This window comes from Aythya ferina (genome assembly GCF_964211825.1).
Source record: "Aythya ferina genome assembly, chromosome: 15".
NCBI classification, from domain to species: Eukaryota; Metazoa; Chordata; class Aves; order Anseriformes; family Anatidae; genus Aythya; species Aythya ferina.
Genome location: NC_140314.1, coordinates 6,663,396 through 6,681,050, shown reverse-complemented (window position 1 = coordinate 6,681,050; position 17,655 = coordinate 6,663,396). Strand labels below are relative to the sequence as shown.

Here is a 17,655-nt window from a genome sequence, read left to right as displayed (position 1 = left end):
TTGAAATGAGAGGAAAGGAGACAAAAAGCAGAGGAAAAGATGGTTTCAGAAGCTTTGCTCATGCTAGCAAGAGTTTTCTGCTTTACCAAAAATACCCTATTACCTGAGCTTTCTTATACAACCAGAGCTTTCTACACAGCTTCAGATTACAGGTTGGGTTTGTTTCCCTGCAGTTTCACATCCTTGTCTATCTACAGCAGCAGAGCATAAATGGCTCAGCTGAAGCATACCATCTGCAATGCATTTCTCATTTTCCTCCCAGAAGCCACCACCAGTCTGTTTGCTTGGGGGGAGTTACCAAACAAATTTCACAGGGCTCACAGTTTCCATGACCCCTCGAAGGCCTTTGCTCTTGCATTGAAGCTCTCCCAACAATTTTTTCCATGCTCTGAGCTGTGCAAGCACATGGGCAGCACCTGGCTGCCATACTACCTCATCCCTGGGCAGAGTTCAGTGCACCAAGTAACTGACCTTACACACCAGCAATGGCTCTGTCCTTGCTCCGAGCCTCTGTAACAGACCTCTACTTGTGTTCAGCTTATCCTGAAGGAGTATATGGTTCAAAGTATTGCTACAGAGACATGAATGCTTACATCTCTTCAGTCCTTAGCCAAGGTCTTCAGATGGATGTTATGTCTAATGAGGAGTCACAAGATAACCCCCTAGGATTATCTGTTAAAAGTGATTTTTCTGAGTCAATGTAATAAAAAATGCAAGGGGAGAGAACAGCCCCCCTTTCTCCCTTTCCCACTGCAGCTGTGATATGGAAGGGCAGATTCCTGTCCCTTAAACACAATAGTCAGCAAGTGGGCAGGAGTTTGGGATATACCAGAAGACAACTAAGTGAAAAAAATACAGTTCAAGGACCACACTTACAAACTTCTGAATAGGTTCTAGTAGCCTGCAAACTCCATGATAATTTAGCCATTCACCCTATCAGCATCCCTGTTTGATTGTTCCCAAGGGAAGACTGCACATGCTCTAAATTATCCACAGTACTCAGACACCCACAGACATCTAAGCAATAGCTCCTCCTGTGCTTGTGCTCACCCTTGAGTTAAAACAGTGTAAATTAGGATTAGGAGCTGAGCAGCAAGTCATGACAGATTAAGATGCCTTTTTTTTAAGCTACCTACTCGATCTTCAATGTTTTCACATATTAAGTCTCTCACACACTAGGCTTCAGATTTGCCCTCGTGTGCAGATTTAGACATAGCTGTGACCAGGCCTTTTTATTTCTGACAGTTTCCCCACACATGAGAATGACTTAGTTTGAAAATTAGCTTAAAATAAAATGAATAACATTCGAATTGTTCATCTATTATTGTGATAGTCTATGTAAGCAGAAATAGCTCAAGGCAGCGTTCATTTAGAACAGGGTGTAGAGCAAACCAGCTTTCTTAAAACAAGCAAATTAATTTCAAATCAGAACCGTATTTTTGTATTTATTTCATTATCTTGCCATTAATGTCTTCACTTATTTTTTCTTTAGAAGGACATTCAATTTCATGAAGTGGTTCTACAGAAACCTCTTTTAAATCTTAATTTCCCTGAATGAACCAGCCAATTTCAGGACTAAATAATGATTACAACTGTCATTCATTCAAAAAAGCAATTTAATTCTGATCAGGACCCACTGCTCAGCTTTGAATTTAAATTAAGATTGGCCACAATTTTTGCATGTGGTTACATCTAAAAAAATATCTTGCTGCCCACAAGAGACATGAACTCTTTCCACACCAAAAATTCATATTCGATAGTTGGTACTTGAAACACAAATCTTATTAAAATGGATTGTAGCATTCATGTCCCAGAAACACAAAGAATAGAGACTAATGGATTAACACATGGATAGTGCCACAATGATCTTCACCTTGTCCCTGGTAGAACAGACTTCCCACAATCCTCCTTTATTTATTCAACTTCTTACAAATGAGGATGCTTTAGTTGAAAAGAATACAACAAAATCAAAGTGGCCAAGAATCCCAAAGATGCTTCTTCTCAGCTGTACAGTATGACATAAGTAATAGCATATTTTTGTCTACTCCACTAAGTCCAAAACTATCATGTATTACAATATCTGCATTTAAGAAAACCTACATCTGAAAAGTGTGTTGCCAATATTTACATTAGACACAATTTAATTAAATGCATGACAAAAAAAGCCTGAATCCATAAAAGGCCTCACTTGCATAATATTAAACATCTGAGGTTAGGTGAATCAAGTTTCATTCTTCCCAGCTGTAGTGATTTTTCACAAACAATTTGAAGTGATAGCCTTTATGTATTTTTCAAAACAGAGAATACATTGAGTGGTTGAATGTATTTTGAAGCTCCTGTGATAAAGCCACGAACTGGATATTTGTACTTGAAAAGTTCTGTAGAGGAACACTCCTACTTATGCCAGTGATTCTGCTAGCTTCAGCATACTGACCAGTGGATAAAGGACCAGATATTACACTCATTTCCTTTTTACTACCTCAGTAATCATCTGTCAAATATAATCAACTATAGCTGTTAACTGTATTTAGAGATCACAGAAGTGATTGAACAACCCAGCATCTCAGCAGCAGGTAACTATTCATTAATAAGGGAACTCACTTTGGGCCAATGCACCTGATTTCATTGCACATGGCCTTGTAGCAGTAAGTCAGCATCACTGCTTCTGTAAAACTTATATTTCAGCCACTTTTCTGCTAGAACACAATTACAGCATTGTAAGAGACCTGTAAATGTCAGAGGTCACAGTTACTGCAATGCAGCATGAATCATGCTCATGTCACCTGTGGTGTGTTAGCTACTTCCAAGGTGAGAGGCTCTATGTCTCTCAGACAGGACATTCCTTGGCCAACATTCCTGCAAAGGGTGCTTTTTCTACAGTCTAACTTGAAGTCTTCCTTGTTCCAGTCACTTGTAACACTTCCAGGTTTATTCACTGCAGACATGAGCAAGTAACAGTCTTTCTCCTTAAGAACTCTGTTCACTTAAAGGTCTCTCCTCATCTTCTTTAGACAAAACAACTTCTGTTTCTGTCTTTACTTGGAGGAAATGTTTTCCAGGTCTTCCAATATACTCATTTCTCTGCAATGATTCGCCCCCAGGGACCGGAAACACAACACTAACCATTCCCTTAAGCCAGAGCCTCTCATATGCTGGCTGTTGATGCGAAGACATTTGGCTTTGCAGAGTTACCCAGGTCAGCCACAGCCCTGAAACAGAACTGCTCCTTTTCCTGAAAATAGTACCAAAAGCACCTGATTACTACCACTGTAGACTTAAAACAAAACAGGAGGGACTCAGCTCAAACAGAAGATTAAAATAAGGAGCTTTACAATGAATGTAATACTGTTAACTGAGGTTTTCACTCCAAACCTGCTATACAAAACTGCAACAGCTTTCTGCAGAGATCCCTGTAGGCCCCTACGGAAGTCTAATTTTTCATTGTCTTTGCTAGTTTGGTATCTGTTCTACACCACAAATTCTCAGCTTCCTCCTTGAGCAATACCAGATGTACTTGTGCAGAAAGCCCTCCATTTGCCTCCAGAAGTTCTTGTTGAAGAGCATCCAGTAGCTCTCAATGAAGTAGCAGACTTTCCTCCCTAGATTTAACCTGACCCCAAAATACAGCCACAACAGCCTCCACCAGCAGCCATCTTTTCTGTTGGATAGTCACACCCTTTGTAATCCTGAAGAAACTGGAATCCAATGAATCAGTAGTTATTTCTAGGACATCCGTACTCAGAAATGTTTATAATGCAGTGGGACGATCAGGGAGAAAGAAGTGTCTGTGCCAGGGGATATGAAACATGTTGAGCTATTTCAACACAACTGATGCAAGTTCTGCCCAACAGGTCAAAGCCTCAAACTTCAGAGAGAGATGAGTCTTTTCATACTGGTGAAATAGCCTTATTCTGGAGGGATCTATACTGTCTATCATAGTCCTAGAATGATCAATCATGAGACTTGCATAAGAGCACTGTCTCAATTCAGCAAGTGAGTTGCTTAAGTATAAATTGTGCTTGGGTAGAGGTTAGATAGCTCCACTACAGTGGCTGCTCAAACCGTACCTGTGGAGAACCACACATCTTTGTCACACAGGCAGATCTTGAAGGTATTGAAGTAGTGAAGGAATGCTTAAGATCTCACTCCAAAAAATCCAAATCAGTCCTGACATATGTATTTGTATGGATAACACTAAAATAGCTGTTATCTTAATCCAGACTGGACTGCAACTTTACATGGAGGTAGTGTGAATGTGGCTGTTCGGTTGTATGGTTGACACTGGGATTATCCAGAGGATGCCTTCCAAACAGCACATGTAAATCCTTTTCAGGTAAAGGTTTGGTAGTACAGTGTGTTGTTGGCCTTTAATAGAACTTAGTACGATTTAACAGATGTAGGTACCTAAGTGTACATCAAAAGAGAATAGTTAGAACTTTGACTTCAAATTTAGTATCGAGCATTGAAGATTTCTATTAGTGAGGCACTGCCTAAGAAAGCTGCACCTCTAGAAGTGAACATTAAAGCATGTGACTTCAGTTCAACTGTGAACCTAATTCTACTTCTACCAGATTTTTGCCCTGCAGACAGACTGAAAGATTTAGGTCAACTTTAAAGAAAAATAGAGATTTTGATCACAGTTTACTGCAGAAACTTTAGACTATTCACAACACATTGCCATTACCTCCCCTTGTAACACAAGTATTGAATATTGGGGCAAAGTAGTACCTTTACTGTAAAGGAATTCAAACAAAGCATCTGATTTATTCAGCCCAGCAAATAGCAAGTTACAGTAGTCCATTTTCAAAGTATTAAGAGCAATGAAGAACTGTTTGAAGATCAGAACACTACAAAAGAACAGAGCCTTCCAGTGCCTTGCCTGGGAGGAGAAGCACAGAATTTAACTACAGAGTAAATGCGGCTTCAAAAGAAGCAAGTCCATAAAGTCCCCTTGACTTTTCTGGAGAGGAGGAATTCATTTAATTACATCAAAAAGAACCAGAGGTTCCACCCCACTTTCCTTGCCAGTAGGGACTTTTAAGAAGCAACAGAAAGCTGGAAAAGAATTGGAGAAGGTGCACTGAAACAGTCATGTAACTCTGGAAAGGGTAGAACACTGGAATAGTAAATAGTTTCAATCCATTTTGTTTCTTCTATCCCATACTACTGTTGGCATCAGTGCAGTTTAATCTCCACACATCAGCAGCTCCTCTCACCCTCTGTTTCAGTTTACTCATCCACACCACAGGGGATAGTACACTTTCCCCTCGCTGACAAGTCCACAGATTTTTATAGTCATACAGGCAATCGGTGAAACACCACTGCACACAGATGGCAGCACACGGGTATGAAACAGCTCCCATCTTAGTAGAAGGTTTTGCCAGTAGCTTTATTACATTGCTCATACCTTTCTACATAGATAATTTAAGATGTTACTATGTAAGTCAGTTTCATTGTTGCTTAAAAACAAGCATCATTTATAGGAGAAATATTACAGATCATCATCTTTTATTTTTGAGATTTAATTTCAGTTGAAAACACTTGTGTGCAGCACATGATAAAGAATCCCAGTACAAAATGGGGATTTAATAATTCAGAGCTGTTCCACATGGCTACCCATTCAATACATATAACTCATTACCAAAACCTAAACCTGCTTGCTTATTGTCATGTACCAGCTACAGGTCAGATTTAAAGCAGTATTTAAATGGTCACTAGCAGCATTTAAAAAAGCATCTTTAGAAGTTTGGCTAGGCAAAGTCTAATTGATAGTCCACATCTAATCTAAAAGCCTAACTCCATTCCAACAAGCACTTTTTCATTTAACAGCAGGTCACAGCTATAAAGGTTGATGGAATACTAAAATAAAAATCCTGTATAAATATTCTCCCTCCATTGAACTGGTATTGGATGAGCTATTAGTCCCCTAATAGAGTTCACAGGGCACTTGCATTATTTAAAGAATAGCCTTTATGTTCATAATTTGCTTTCCTTCACATTTTACAGTGCAGATTTATTCATGTCAAAATATATATGTCCAGATATACATATACACATGAAGTTATAAACCATCACAATAGATAAAAACATCTAGAACATTCATCCTGAATTTCTGCTTCTATTAGCCACCATTACCTACACTGTAGCTGACAATATTTATCCAAGCTTGTGTGTACCAGAACTGTTATCTTAAACATTAGAAGAAGCAGACAAAGATAAAACTTCAACACAGCACCTAATCTGAAGCAAAATGGTCCACTTTGATTTAAATTGAAATAGCCAGTCCACCTAAAATACATACCCAAGTCTGAAGTACCATGAAAATACAATTCCTTTAAAAATGGTCAGCAGATAACTATGTAGAAGGTAAAGCCAGAAGAATAAGCCAAGGTTCTACTAAGATGAAGATTTGGAGAACTGGTGTAAATCAAAGAGGCGAGTTTCTGCCTATTTCGGTTTATCTGTAGAATTCATTAAGTGAAAAAATGCCCAAATTACTCCATGTTAGTGATTTGTTATAAAATAAAGATATTCTGTACCAACAGCTCTTAACACACCTGCGTCACTATGGTGAAGTGAATTTAGTCTGTTATTTTGGGGTATACTTGGGAACACAGCAGTCACCTGACAAAAAAAACATTTCCATCTATTGAAATAAACTTCCATCATCACACTTCTAAAATATCTGAAGAGCAGTGCAGAAGGCAGCGTTGTCTTCAGAGATGTAAAGCATCAGTACCAAACTCAGACTGACAACTGGCTGTATTTGTTCTTTGTTTGGAACAATCTGGTGGAAACAAAAGGAATTTAGAGCCTGGAATTGCTTTTGACTATTTTCCAAATGGAGCATGAAAGAAACAAAAGAAGAATCTGTTGGGAAAGATGTATCACTATCAGTTTTGAATCACAATTGTCTGTTTTAAACAATGTATTATTTCAGAATGGTGGTCAATGAAGACAGCTCGATACTTTTTTTTTTTGTAGGTGCTCAGCTCAGTTTCTCATTCTGTAAAATTCTTACTGTTTATAAGCAACTTCAAAAAGATTATTAGAAAATTAGAGCAATTAAGTCTTATGTAAAATTGATATCAAAGGAGTAATGCATCTAAATGAAATAGATGTTCATAATTGAGAAAATGGAAGCTTTTTCTATAGCCCCTGGGTATGTTAGCAGACTAATAAAAATGCCACACATCATTCATGCCCTGCAGTCTGAAGCCAAAGGCTCAAGCTTCAGCCCTCATCCTGCAACCCTCACAGCAAGGTCTGTATAAGCAATTCCCTATCAACTCAGCAAGGCTCAGCCTGACATCTTGGAGTTAGTGTACACCAAACCATGTCCCAGCTTACTCTAGAGCAAGAGATGACACTATAATGGCATTCAGAACTGGATTTTATAGTGATTATATATTATATATATAATATATATATTATAATATTCCTGTCAGTTCTTATCACTGCCACTGGGAAATAGTTTTCCCAGTGTTAGGCACCCTGGACTGCCAACAGGGAGTGAATATTGGAGTTCTTCTCTACACAATGTTGAAGCTTTTGGTCCTTCAGGAAGGCCTTTCCCTGCTAGGCCTTTCCTTGCCTAGCAAGGAAAAAAAATATCATACAGGTTAATGTGATGATTTAAAGCTGATAGAGTAGCACCACTTCATTATCTGTAGCTTTCTAGTTCATGTGAACCTCTCAGGCCATATTGGTCATGATCACGCATGGGGAGAAAAACTTTTTATTCCACTTAGCTAACTTAGATTTCAGACACCAGAGCACACAGTGGTGAAAGCATTTCCAAACAAAAACATCAGATGTCTGAACTGCTGTGATCTTGTATCACTGAAGAGGTTTTTGCTTTTTAAGAGAAAACAATAATAGCACAGCCATTCTGAATCTTTGCAGTCATTTCTATGTAGGTAGCTATAAATTACAGTATACTCTGACATTCTTTACCAACTACAACATTAAGCTGACAAATTATACTAATACAGTATGATTTCAAGGTGTATCCACATTTGCAGCATGTGTAAATTTCTCAAATAGAATCCGATGTTTGCTAATATGGTACGATCTAAGTTAATAAGATCAAATTATGTCTGATCATACTACATTAGTAAATGTCACATCAAATTAGTCATTTTCAGAATTATAATGAAGCACAGAAAGCAACCAAAAATAACTTTTCCAACACAAGTAAGCAGCTGAAACTGAAATATGAGCTAAATACCAAGCCCCTAGAGAATGATTTTTGAATTCAAAGTTAGCTGAATTTTCTGTTCAGTCTTATTTCAGAGGGCTCTCATACATGATTTAAAGCATGGTTTGATTCAGAGAAGGGTTCCATGCAAAGGTCAATAATGGAGGCAGGAGAGAAGGTCAAGAAGTGGAAGTTGGCAAAGTCACTGCTTGAAAGGCTGTTTGGGGGCAGTCATCTTCCTGCAGGACTGAGATCACTGCAATGGTCCCAGGTAGGAAAATCCACAAAAACCCACTGATCACAAGTTGCAAAAGAAAGTACCTTAAATAGAAAATTGCTTAAATGATTAAGCTTTCTGATAATGCACTTGAAAGGAAGAAGTGTTGTAATTAGTCAAAATTCCAGACTTTACAGGTTATTTTTCTTTTCTGTTACTGAAACAAAGTACCAATCAAGTGCACATTTCATATAATCTCATTTATCTGCAAATACAGAGCTTATTTTTTTTCCCTATTTTGTTCAAAGAAAACAGCTTTCATGGCTCGAGAAGTCCCAAGTCTGTCCTCCCCATGTTCATCAGCCTCACAACCCTGTCCATTTCTTTGATTTCAGATCCATGGTTATTTTTTACCACTTTCCTCTTCCAACTTCCAAAGCTTCCTACAGATTTCCTTCACATACCTGCGTCTAAAGGCAGAAGAGCAATTCAAACATCCACATTAAAGTTGATATCACGAAGCAGAGGCTACCTAAACAGGGTGCTCAATCTCAAAGCCTACCCTAAAAAGAGAAGTCAGTTCTATCAAGCCCCAAGGATGCCTCACACACATCCTTTCCCAAAGCTTTTAACGAGAGAAATAAATCTGGTATGTGGCAGAAGCAGTAGCACAGAAGTTTAGAGAAATATTCAATAGACCAACATTCACCAGAAATGTGGGGAACCTCTCCAAAGCCTACCCATCATCTATTTTGCTGAAAGAATGCAAAAAAAAAAAAAAAAAAAAAAAAACCACACCAGAAGAGACCCATGATGGCACCACAGGGTAGGAGAGATTTATTCTGGGAGACTGAGAACAGTCTCCTTAATAGGGAAGAATTTTACCCCTATGCCACCAGGTAAAGCAGGGTCCAGGAATTTTCCAGGCTGTTGTATCAGCTCCAAGATACAAGGCTCGTTTATTGTGGTGAGCCAAGGAACATTGGAAGGAAATAGTTACTTGAGTGATTTCATTTCTATCTTCACTCAGTTAAAATACACATACATAATTATAGCTAAGTCTTCTGGATAAATCACCTTTATAACCCAGCTGACTAAATTAGTGCAAGCTGAAAGCATTACACGCTAAGCAAAAGGCATTTTTTAACTTGTGTACAGAGTTTGGGGAAGCAAAGGCTAAAGTGGTGGTAGCTAACTCTTCTTTTTTTTTTTTTTTTTTAAAAAAAAGGCAAAAATAAGAAAACACTAAACAAGATGTCCACTGTTAAAGGATGCTTTTCAGCTACTTTTTTTCAGAAAGGTGGTACATCCATTGCTGTAACCTGTACTGTTTAATGTTTTCTTGATTTAGTATACACTGGCATATGCTTCAAAGGGTATTCTTCTACCCCCCCCCCCCCCACAATGGCTCTTCCAACCCCTGTTGCTCATGATTTTTGTTTATTTGCTTGATATTTGTTTCTTTTTAATCCAAGCTGTCTGCATGAATTTTAACTCAATTATGGGTGTTTATATAAGGCAGTCTGTTCAGGGACAAAGTTGTTGATCCCCAGAGAAAGCATTGTTCCTATCCTGTCTGTATTTCAGCAGATTAGGTTTAAACCAGACCTATCATCAAAATACACTCACCACCATACAAGCTTTACATGTGTTTTAGTTTGAATGGAGTTGTTATAATAGACCAGCCTTTTGTTATTAGTAATTATGAATACTTCTGTTGGATTCTGGTATGTCAGTGGACTAGAAACCCTTTGTTGTCTTTAAGCTAATGTCTACATTATTCTGCATTTTCTTCTCCTAATCCTTCCTCTATCCTGGAGGATTTTAGCAACGTTTCACCATCATTCTGTTACGAAACTTGTTTTCCCTTGAGCATGTGGCAATTTCGTTAGGTACCTGAGGATCGTATAAAAATCAAACAACATAAGCTTAGGCAAAGAAAAAACACTTCTACTTAGCTCAAGACAAAAATAAAAGCACATGGGAGGAGGAGGGGAAAAAAACAAGGAAAGCATTATTTGCTGCATTTTGTTAACTCCTCACTGTCCATGTGGTAGCTCTCAGATGGTAGCTGAGCAGTGGAAGCAGCCAGGCAGCTCCTGCTGTGCTCCTCAAGCCCTTCCCCATGCTGCAGCGTGGGACAGGGCACCCCAAAGACCAGGGGCATCCCTGGACCATTTGCACCAGTCCAGAATTTGCAACAGTAAGTGCACCTTTAGGATATACATTTGTTGCTTTTGTTTGGTTTGTTCTTTACCTTTCACATGGGAACACAAACTACATCCTACAGTGATTCCTCTTACTCCACTGTTCTCCTTCTACATGCTCAATCCAAAAAAAAAAAAAACAAAAAACAAAAAACATGTTCCTTCTGGCTGAACATAGCTTAGAAGACAAGCACTGGGGAAAGCCAACTGTAGTTACACAGGACCAGATATGATGACCTAGGAGACCCTTCTGATCTTTTCCATGAAAATCAGGTCAACAGATCCCCCAAATGTATGTCAATTGGATGTCCCATACTTCCTGTAAACTCCTATTTTTGACCTAGTGAGACCAACTGGGACAGCCTAACCATCCTGATGGGGCAGGAAAACTTTCAATCACTTTAACAGGCAAAGAACTACCCTTTTCATCACGTCAAGCCAAACACGAGGTTCCTCCTCTTTTAAGAAACAAGTCCCTATTACATGCTTGAGCACTTTCTGAAATACCATTTGGCTGTGTATGAACACAACTGATGAGAGATGTTTTCACTGACCTCTGCTTTATAGGACCTAAGTGCCACTCTTGTTATCACCTCATTCACATTCATTTGAAGTAGCCATTCAGCAACTCAAGAGCTTGCAAGTGTAATGTTTGGGTTTACCAGATAAGTGATCTGCATTTAGCTTTCATCAACTAAAAGAAGTGTAAGTCAGGAGTAAACCACTCAAGCCAGCTTTTTGTGTAACATCATTGTACAACCAAGAGTTTGAACATACATATGGGTTCCAGCTAATTAAGCACAGTTCAGTGACACCAATACAGTAAGCAGCATAGCAAAGCTGGCAATGAAGAGAAGTACTTGGCAGAGAAGGCAATGTGTGCTAACACTGTATGAATAGCATTTTAATCAAAGACAGGTTTCCAGAAGTCACAAGCCCCAATCTCTTGGTTTTGGCTTAGGTCTTGGGTTGCTTTCCTGTTACAGTCAAGCCCATTTCTTAGGATATAATTCTGTTATGACCCTCCTTGCATCACCCACCAAAGAAAAGTAACATCGATAAATAGCAAAACCAGTAAAACAAGCTTTTCATACATTAATTTATGGTCAGAACACATGGACAATACCACGCAGGTCTTTGCCAGGCACAGGAAGATGGAATATCAATTGATCTTGGGAGGATTTCAGTGCAGCAGCTGTAAATAGATCACTTTTTCCAAAAAGGAGAGTTTAAAGTTGAAAATGGCTCATATGAAATTGGTTTAAAATTCATTAGTGCCAAATTAAACTGAATGCTTCCCTAGCTTCTTTTTAATAGGGTTGAGAGACTGCAGAAACCCTTTCTTTTAGTTTAAGTATTTTGACTGGAATTTTCAAGGCAAAAGAGGATTTAATTGGCCAATGCCCATTAGCCTTTAGTGAGAACCAGGCAAACTAGTTCTCAAATTGGCTTCAATTATTGCATCTTAAGATTTAGAAGTAGAAATAAGATTACTTCTTTTGTTTTTAGAAGTGAGTCATGCTTATGAGCAAGAAAATTAAAACAGGTCTTTATTCATTGCAGGAGAATTACCATATATTTGAAGATGGAAACATGCAAAAACTTTTTTAAATTCCTCCAGGGTTACCCACCCCAAACTTTCCCAGCAGCTGTCCTCCCTTCTGAAGTTATATACACCCCTTGGACATGAGAGGTGCCTGCCTCATGATAGACATCTGGGAACTGATCAACATTCAGGGAACAGCAGGAATTACCGAAGAAAGGTTTCATTGAACAGAATAGTTTTCTTCACTACAAGCACATCTCAGGCTCTACATTGGCTTACATGTCCTGGCTGGCCCAGGCAGACACCATGCGATCTCAATTTTATTATCTTCAGCATTATTGAACAATCAATTCCAGTCTCATCTAGTGCCCTTGAATTAGAGGATGTAACAGCATTTTTTATCTTTGCTTCCTAATGAGCAGCCCTCAGTGACCTTCATGAACTGAGGTTGGTGGAACATATTATTCTTTGTCTGAGCAAATTCCACAAACCAACAGGACAGTGCTGACTATTTCTATTGTTCCACTTATGCCAGCACAATCCAAAACAGCACCTCTGTGCTTCCTCTGCAATAGACTGCTTGTTTTAATACTCTCCTACCACTAAGTTATCTTTCTTTTTTAGCAGTAGACAGGAGGCAGATATGTTTAAGGCAGTGGTAGGCAAGGGTGGTCTTGGATTTAAAAGTCTACTTAAAGCCTAACTGTTCTTCTATTTCCATGCCAAAGCTAATCCATAGCTGGCCTGTGTCTACAGCACACCAGACAGACAAGGCTCAGCCCATTCCTTGTGCATCCACCCCAGGGCAGGATTAAACAGACACAGCATCTGTTTTCTTCTATAGAACTGTTGCACACACAAAGAACCTCCCTATTTCTCTCTTACACATGCACATTGTTAATTAATGAGCCCCATGGAGTCATTTGTTCCTTCCAAGGGACAAAAACCAAGATTACTTATTCTTCATTCACACTGGACAGAGCATTTCCAAGGCTGAAACCACAACTGACTGGAGAAGTCAAAGCCCCTCTCCAAGCCCCTTACCACCAAAGCTGTAGCCATACCTTATGGAGCTCCATGATACTGAAGAGCTTCCAGAAACCTGCTTCTGTTTGCAAAATCCAGCATTCAGGTGGATCCCAGCCTCCTTCCCTGCATTGCAGATAAGGCATAGAAAGGTCAATACAAGGCCCCATTACCAGGGTCGAATCCTACTCTAAAGCAGCTACTTTTTTTTTTTTTTTTTTTTAAAAAAAGATATAACTACAAACAAGAATGCCATTTATTTCAAAAAAAAAAAAAAAAAAAAAAAAAAGATCTAGAGACACTCTTGTATAAAGCTTTCCATTAAGACACCTTAGGTTACCTCAGATCTATTGTTCTGTTTCATTAATGCTTGCTTCTTTCCCTCCCATTCCTCTCTCTGGTTTAATCTCCAAATCTGTCTTCTCCCCATATGACTTTTGTCTCTTATAAAAGAAACACAGATACAAGAAGCAAACAGAGCTACCTAAAATCAGCATCCAAGTAGTTCAAAAACAAGAAGGCAACTGGGCTTAGAGCACTGCTAAAAGGGCAACTTCCAAAAGACTCAGCTTCCTTACCTAACACCAACCACCCTCATCAGGAATAAAAGTGGGATATAGCAAGCAAACATAATCTTCTCTCCTATCCTCACCAAATTCAACCTCCACCTACCCCTGTTTTTAGCCAAACAGGCTTGTTCGAGAGAAGGCATTTTATAGTGTGTAAGGGATTCCCGTAATTCGTGACAGCTGTCCTTGCCCCACCACCCCCAAGTGCTTAGGGCATGCAGCTGCGGCCTCCCTTCTGCTAATGAGAAGGACTTAACCCCTTCCCTGCAATCCCCCCATGAAGTCTGCAGACACCAGAGCAGCCAAAAAGTTAACAAGAACGAGGACTTTTCATGTAACCTTGTGCACGTGATTGCTATCAACTTTGCAGCTGAAACAGATTTCATTTCTAAACAGAACTGTTGCCAGGCTTTGCTCTTCCCCTGCAGAGTGACCACGCCACATGCCATTCTGGTTTCCTGTTTTAGTTTCAATTTTCTTATTTTCTGGGATTTCATCACCTGGCAATGAAATGCAGTCCCCCGAGGTTCCCAAACAATGCTGAGTTCAGTAGATCTGCAGCATGCAGAGCAGAGATAACAGATGGTGAGTTTGCATTAGTGTGATAGTTCATATCAGACAAACACTTTAAAGACAGCATCCCAAGGATCCCCAAATACTACACTTGGGTTCACCCTGCAGAGAGGGGCAAAGGCACATGAGCTGGATTTCTTGGGTATCTTCACAACTATTGTTCTGTGTGTCAAAGGGAAATATCTCCCTGATACCAGGGGTGTTACCAGTAACTGCAAAAATGAGGTGGAAGAGTAGGTATTGAGTAGGGAGAGGACCATGCACTTCAGGCACGTTAATGTGCTTGCTGGAGATTTATTCACAAGTGTGCATCCCCCATCTGCCCTGAAGGCATTTCACTCCCTCAGCCCCAGGGTTCCCATGTGTATGCTCAAGTGTATCACCACTTCAAAGCCTCCTGGCCTGGAACTTCTCTATGGATCAAATCTAATTCCCCACCACACTGCTGTATGTGGGAGCAAGTCATTGTTTTGCAGCGGTTTCCCCAGAAAGACAAGGCAAAAACCCCATGTGGAGTTAAGGAAGAAGAATTCCATGAAAAACAAATTCTTGCAAAATCACGGGGCTCAGCCTGAAGCTTACCATGTCCTATGTGAATCACAAGTATCTTGGCAACCTGGTAAAGTTAAATGCACCAAAGTTAGAGCAGCAAAGAAAGCTGACCTTTTAGCCTCATCAAAACCAGTATGTGTGTGGGGGGGATTTCTCCAAAGACATTGAGGAGGGTGCTGAGTTCCCTGTTAGTGCCACCACGTACCTCACTGTCATTTTGTATGTCATTCTGCAGCCATACAGCTGCAACACTCCTTTCCCCTCCCATCAAAACAGAGCTGCATCTACTTTTAGCACTCCTCAGATCTGATTTTGGACTCTGTAGGTGCAGGTTTACACTGCAAGCTCCCGCATGCCATTTGGCAGGGGTTGACACCATTATAACACAATTAGTCTGGAGCCCTCTCTCTTTGGACTGGGAAGAACAAGCTACAACTGTACTCAGCCCACACCCTTGCTGGGCTGCAGCTTTTCTTCTACATCTGGAGCTGGTCACTGAGGAAGTCAAACACAGTAAATATATTTTTAAAACATGAAGACTTGTAAACGCTGTGAGAAATGATTGCCGGCTCTAAGTGATCAAGAAGAAATACATCCTTTCATAGATGTGAACCATCTGACCTCAGAAAAGAAAAGAATAATAAATGAGGGCAAGAAGCTGCTATTGCGTACAGTTGGCTCAATCCTAACTGTGCTACACAGAGATCTGGTGCCATTAGGGTCATGCTGAGTGTCGCTGTGTGCTGACCCCACTTATAGATGTTAGAGATGGATGATTCCTTTGTGTTTTGAACAGTTGGAACTTGTGTGGGCTTAAATGCAGGAGGATGGCAGTACTAGAGGCTTCCTGGTAGATGGCTAGATGGAAATGATTAGTTTAATTAATTTCTTGGTTATTGCAGGGATCAATTCTGGTGTTGTGGCCCATTAAGTTGGTTTGGTTTATCCCAAAGCACTTGGTCATTATTAGCTCAGAGTCAATAAGCCATGTTGTGCAATCATAATCAATAGATAAAAAAGAATTCTGATGGAAAAGAAAGAAAAGGATGGATTTTGATCTTGCTTAGATCAATAATTTCCCAGAAATTGGTGGAATTCCCTGATGTAAAATCAATGTGAGCAAGCTTAAAATTGAGTTGTTTTGCTTTGTCAAGAAGATAAAATAGAGAGCTTGGATTGTGCCTTTAAAGTCAGACGGTTATGGATTAAATTTTATTTGCAATATGTTGCTCTCCAGAGAATTTCTCCCCATTTATAAGCTTGAAATATCTATGTTAAGAGGGAGAAAAAAGGAGGGATTTTGCACATCTGTCTGAAAGAAACCTTTGATGGTACTTCAGGTCCATTACCATTCACCAAAATATTTACTTTCTGTCTTCATCTAAGGTAGTGTAACTGACTCTCCATTTTAAAACATGAGTATTTTCATTCATGACCCATCATTGGAGATGTATAGAAGAACCACGTCCATAAACAGGTGCTTTCAAATTGCAGGTTGAATTATCAATGTAGGTAAAATAAGCTGGTTTTGCTTCTGCTCCTTTGAACAAGTTTCCATATAGTTTGTTGATTATTAAATGCAAATACTTATGCACATTTCACATAGAACTCCGAAAGTTGTGTTAAAACACACATATCAGGTAAATGCATGCTCTGCTGAGTTCAGATATAAATGGCCTATATGGCACCATTCAGTAAAGCAAACAGCAGGTTGTAAAAGCTTAGTTATATAGATTAACTCCCAGGCTATGCACAAGCAGATGAGGATCCCCTTATGCATGCAAATTAATGTGCTACAGAAAGCTCTTCTTTCATGTCCAAGCAGGACAGGGGATTAGTGAGTCCCTCGATTTTCACCTCCAGCTTTTGAACTTGTGTTTGACCACTCATCCAAGCAAGGTGTGAGTGAGTCGTGTGGTCTCACACTGAGAATGTTGCAAAATCTGTGGATGCTGCAAAAGAGCGAAGCACACCTTGATCTAACAATCTGCCTCTGCTTAAAATTTCAGAGGAAACTTTTGGTGGAATAGCGAGGCAGTGTGCTGACTGCAGGCTCTGAGAGCTTGGTGTGTAGCGCATGTCTGTCCACAGCAGGAATTTAGGAAGTCAGAGGTTGTGATCTTCAAAGGCTATGTGCAGGGGTTACTGCAGGGTAACCCTCAGCATGAGCCTGTGGACACTCGGCTATTTCATAGTAATTGCCTATTTTTCACTGTTACAGCATTTCCCGCGTACAAGACAGCCCACTGCTTAACTGGGCATTGCTCATTTGCTAGGCAGCTGGCAAGGAGCAGCTCATAGGGCCAGTCGAGGAGCTGCAACTTCAGTGTCTTATTTTCAGTGCAGGACTCGTTCAGCTCCTTGTTCTGTAAGAAATTACAGCTCCAACAGCAATTTATAATCACTGATATCTGGTAACGTTACTCCTCTGAGCTCCTCTGAATACCCTAGCCAAAATGATCATCTTTGGCTCTCAGAAGTTTCTTCACTTACAGTGTAGAGGATTTTGTTGTTGTTTTTTTCTTCTTTTTTTTATTATTATTATTTTTTCTTTTTCCCATGCAAAATATTACATCTGTGCATGAAGTAAATCATTTTAGAGTTGTGACATCTGGCAGACCCCCAGAAGCCCAAGTGCTCACTATGCACAAGCCAAAAGCTCAGCAAAGGGATTGCCTGACTCTCTGAACTCACTTCTTCAGGCTAAGTCTTTTCAAGGAGAGAAAAACATGGTACCTTATGAGAGACTGAGGTAGAAACTTCAC

At 39.7% G+C, this 17,655-nt stretch overlaps 1 long non-coding RNA gene across 1 annotated transcript in view; it reads right to left on the bottom strand.

Annotated features, from left to right (window-relative positions):
- LOC311444936 overlaps nt 1-13,873 on the bottom strand; it is a 131,790-nt gene extending 117,917 nt beyond the window's left edge. The window contains exons 1-2 of the long non-coding RNA XR_014698141.1: nt 13,775-13,873; nt 13,235-13,322 (exon numbers count right to left, since the gene is read on the bottom strand). This is a non-coding gene — a long non-coding RNA (uncharacterized lncRNA). The remainder of the gene's footprint in view (nt 1-13,234; nt 13,323-13,774) is intronic.
- Between the last annotated feature and the right edge of the window lie 3,782 nt (nt 13,874-17,655).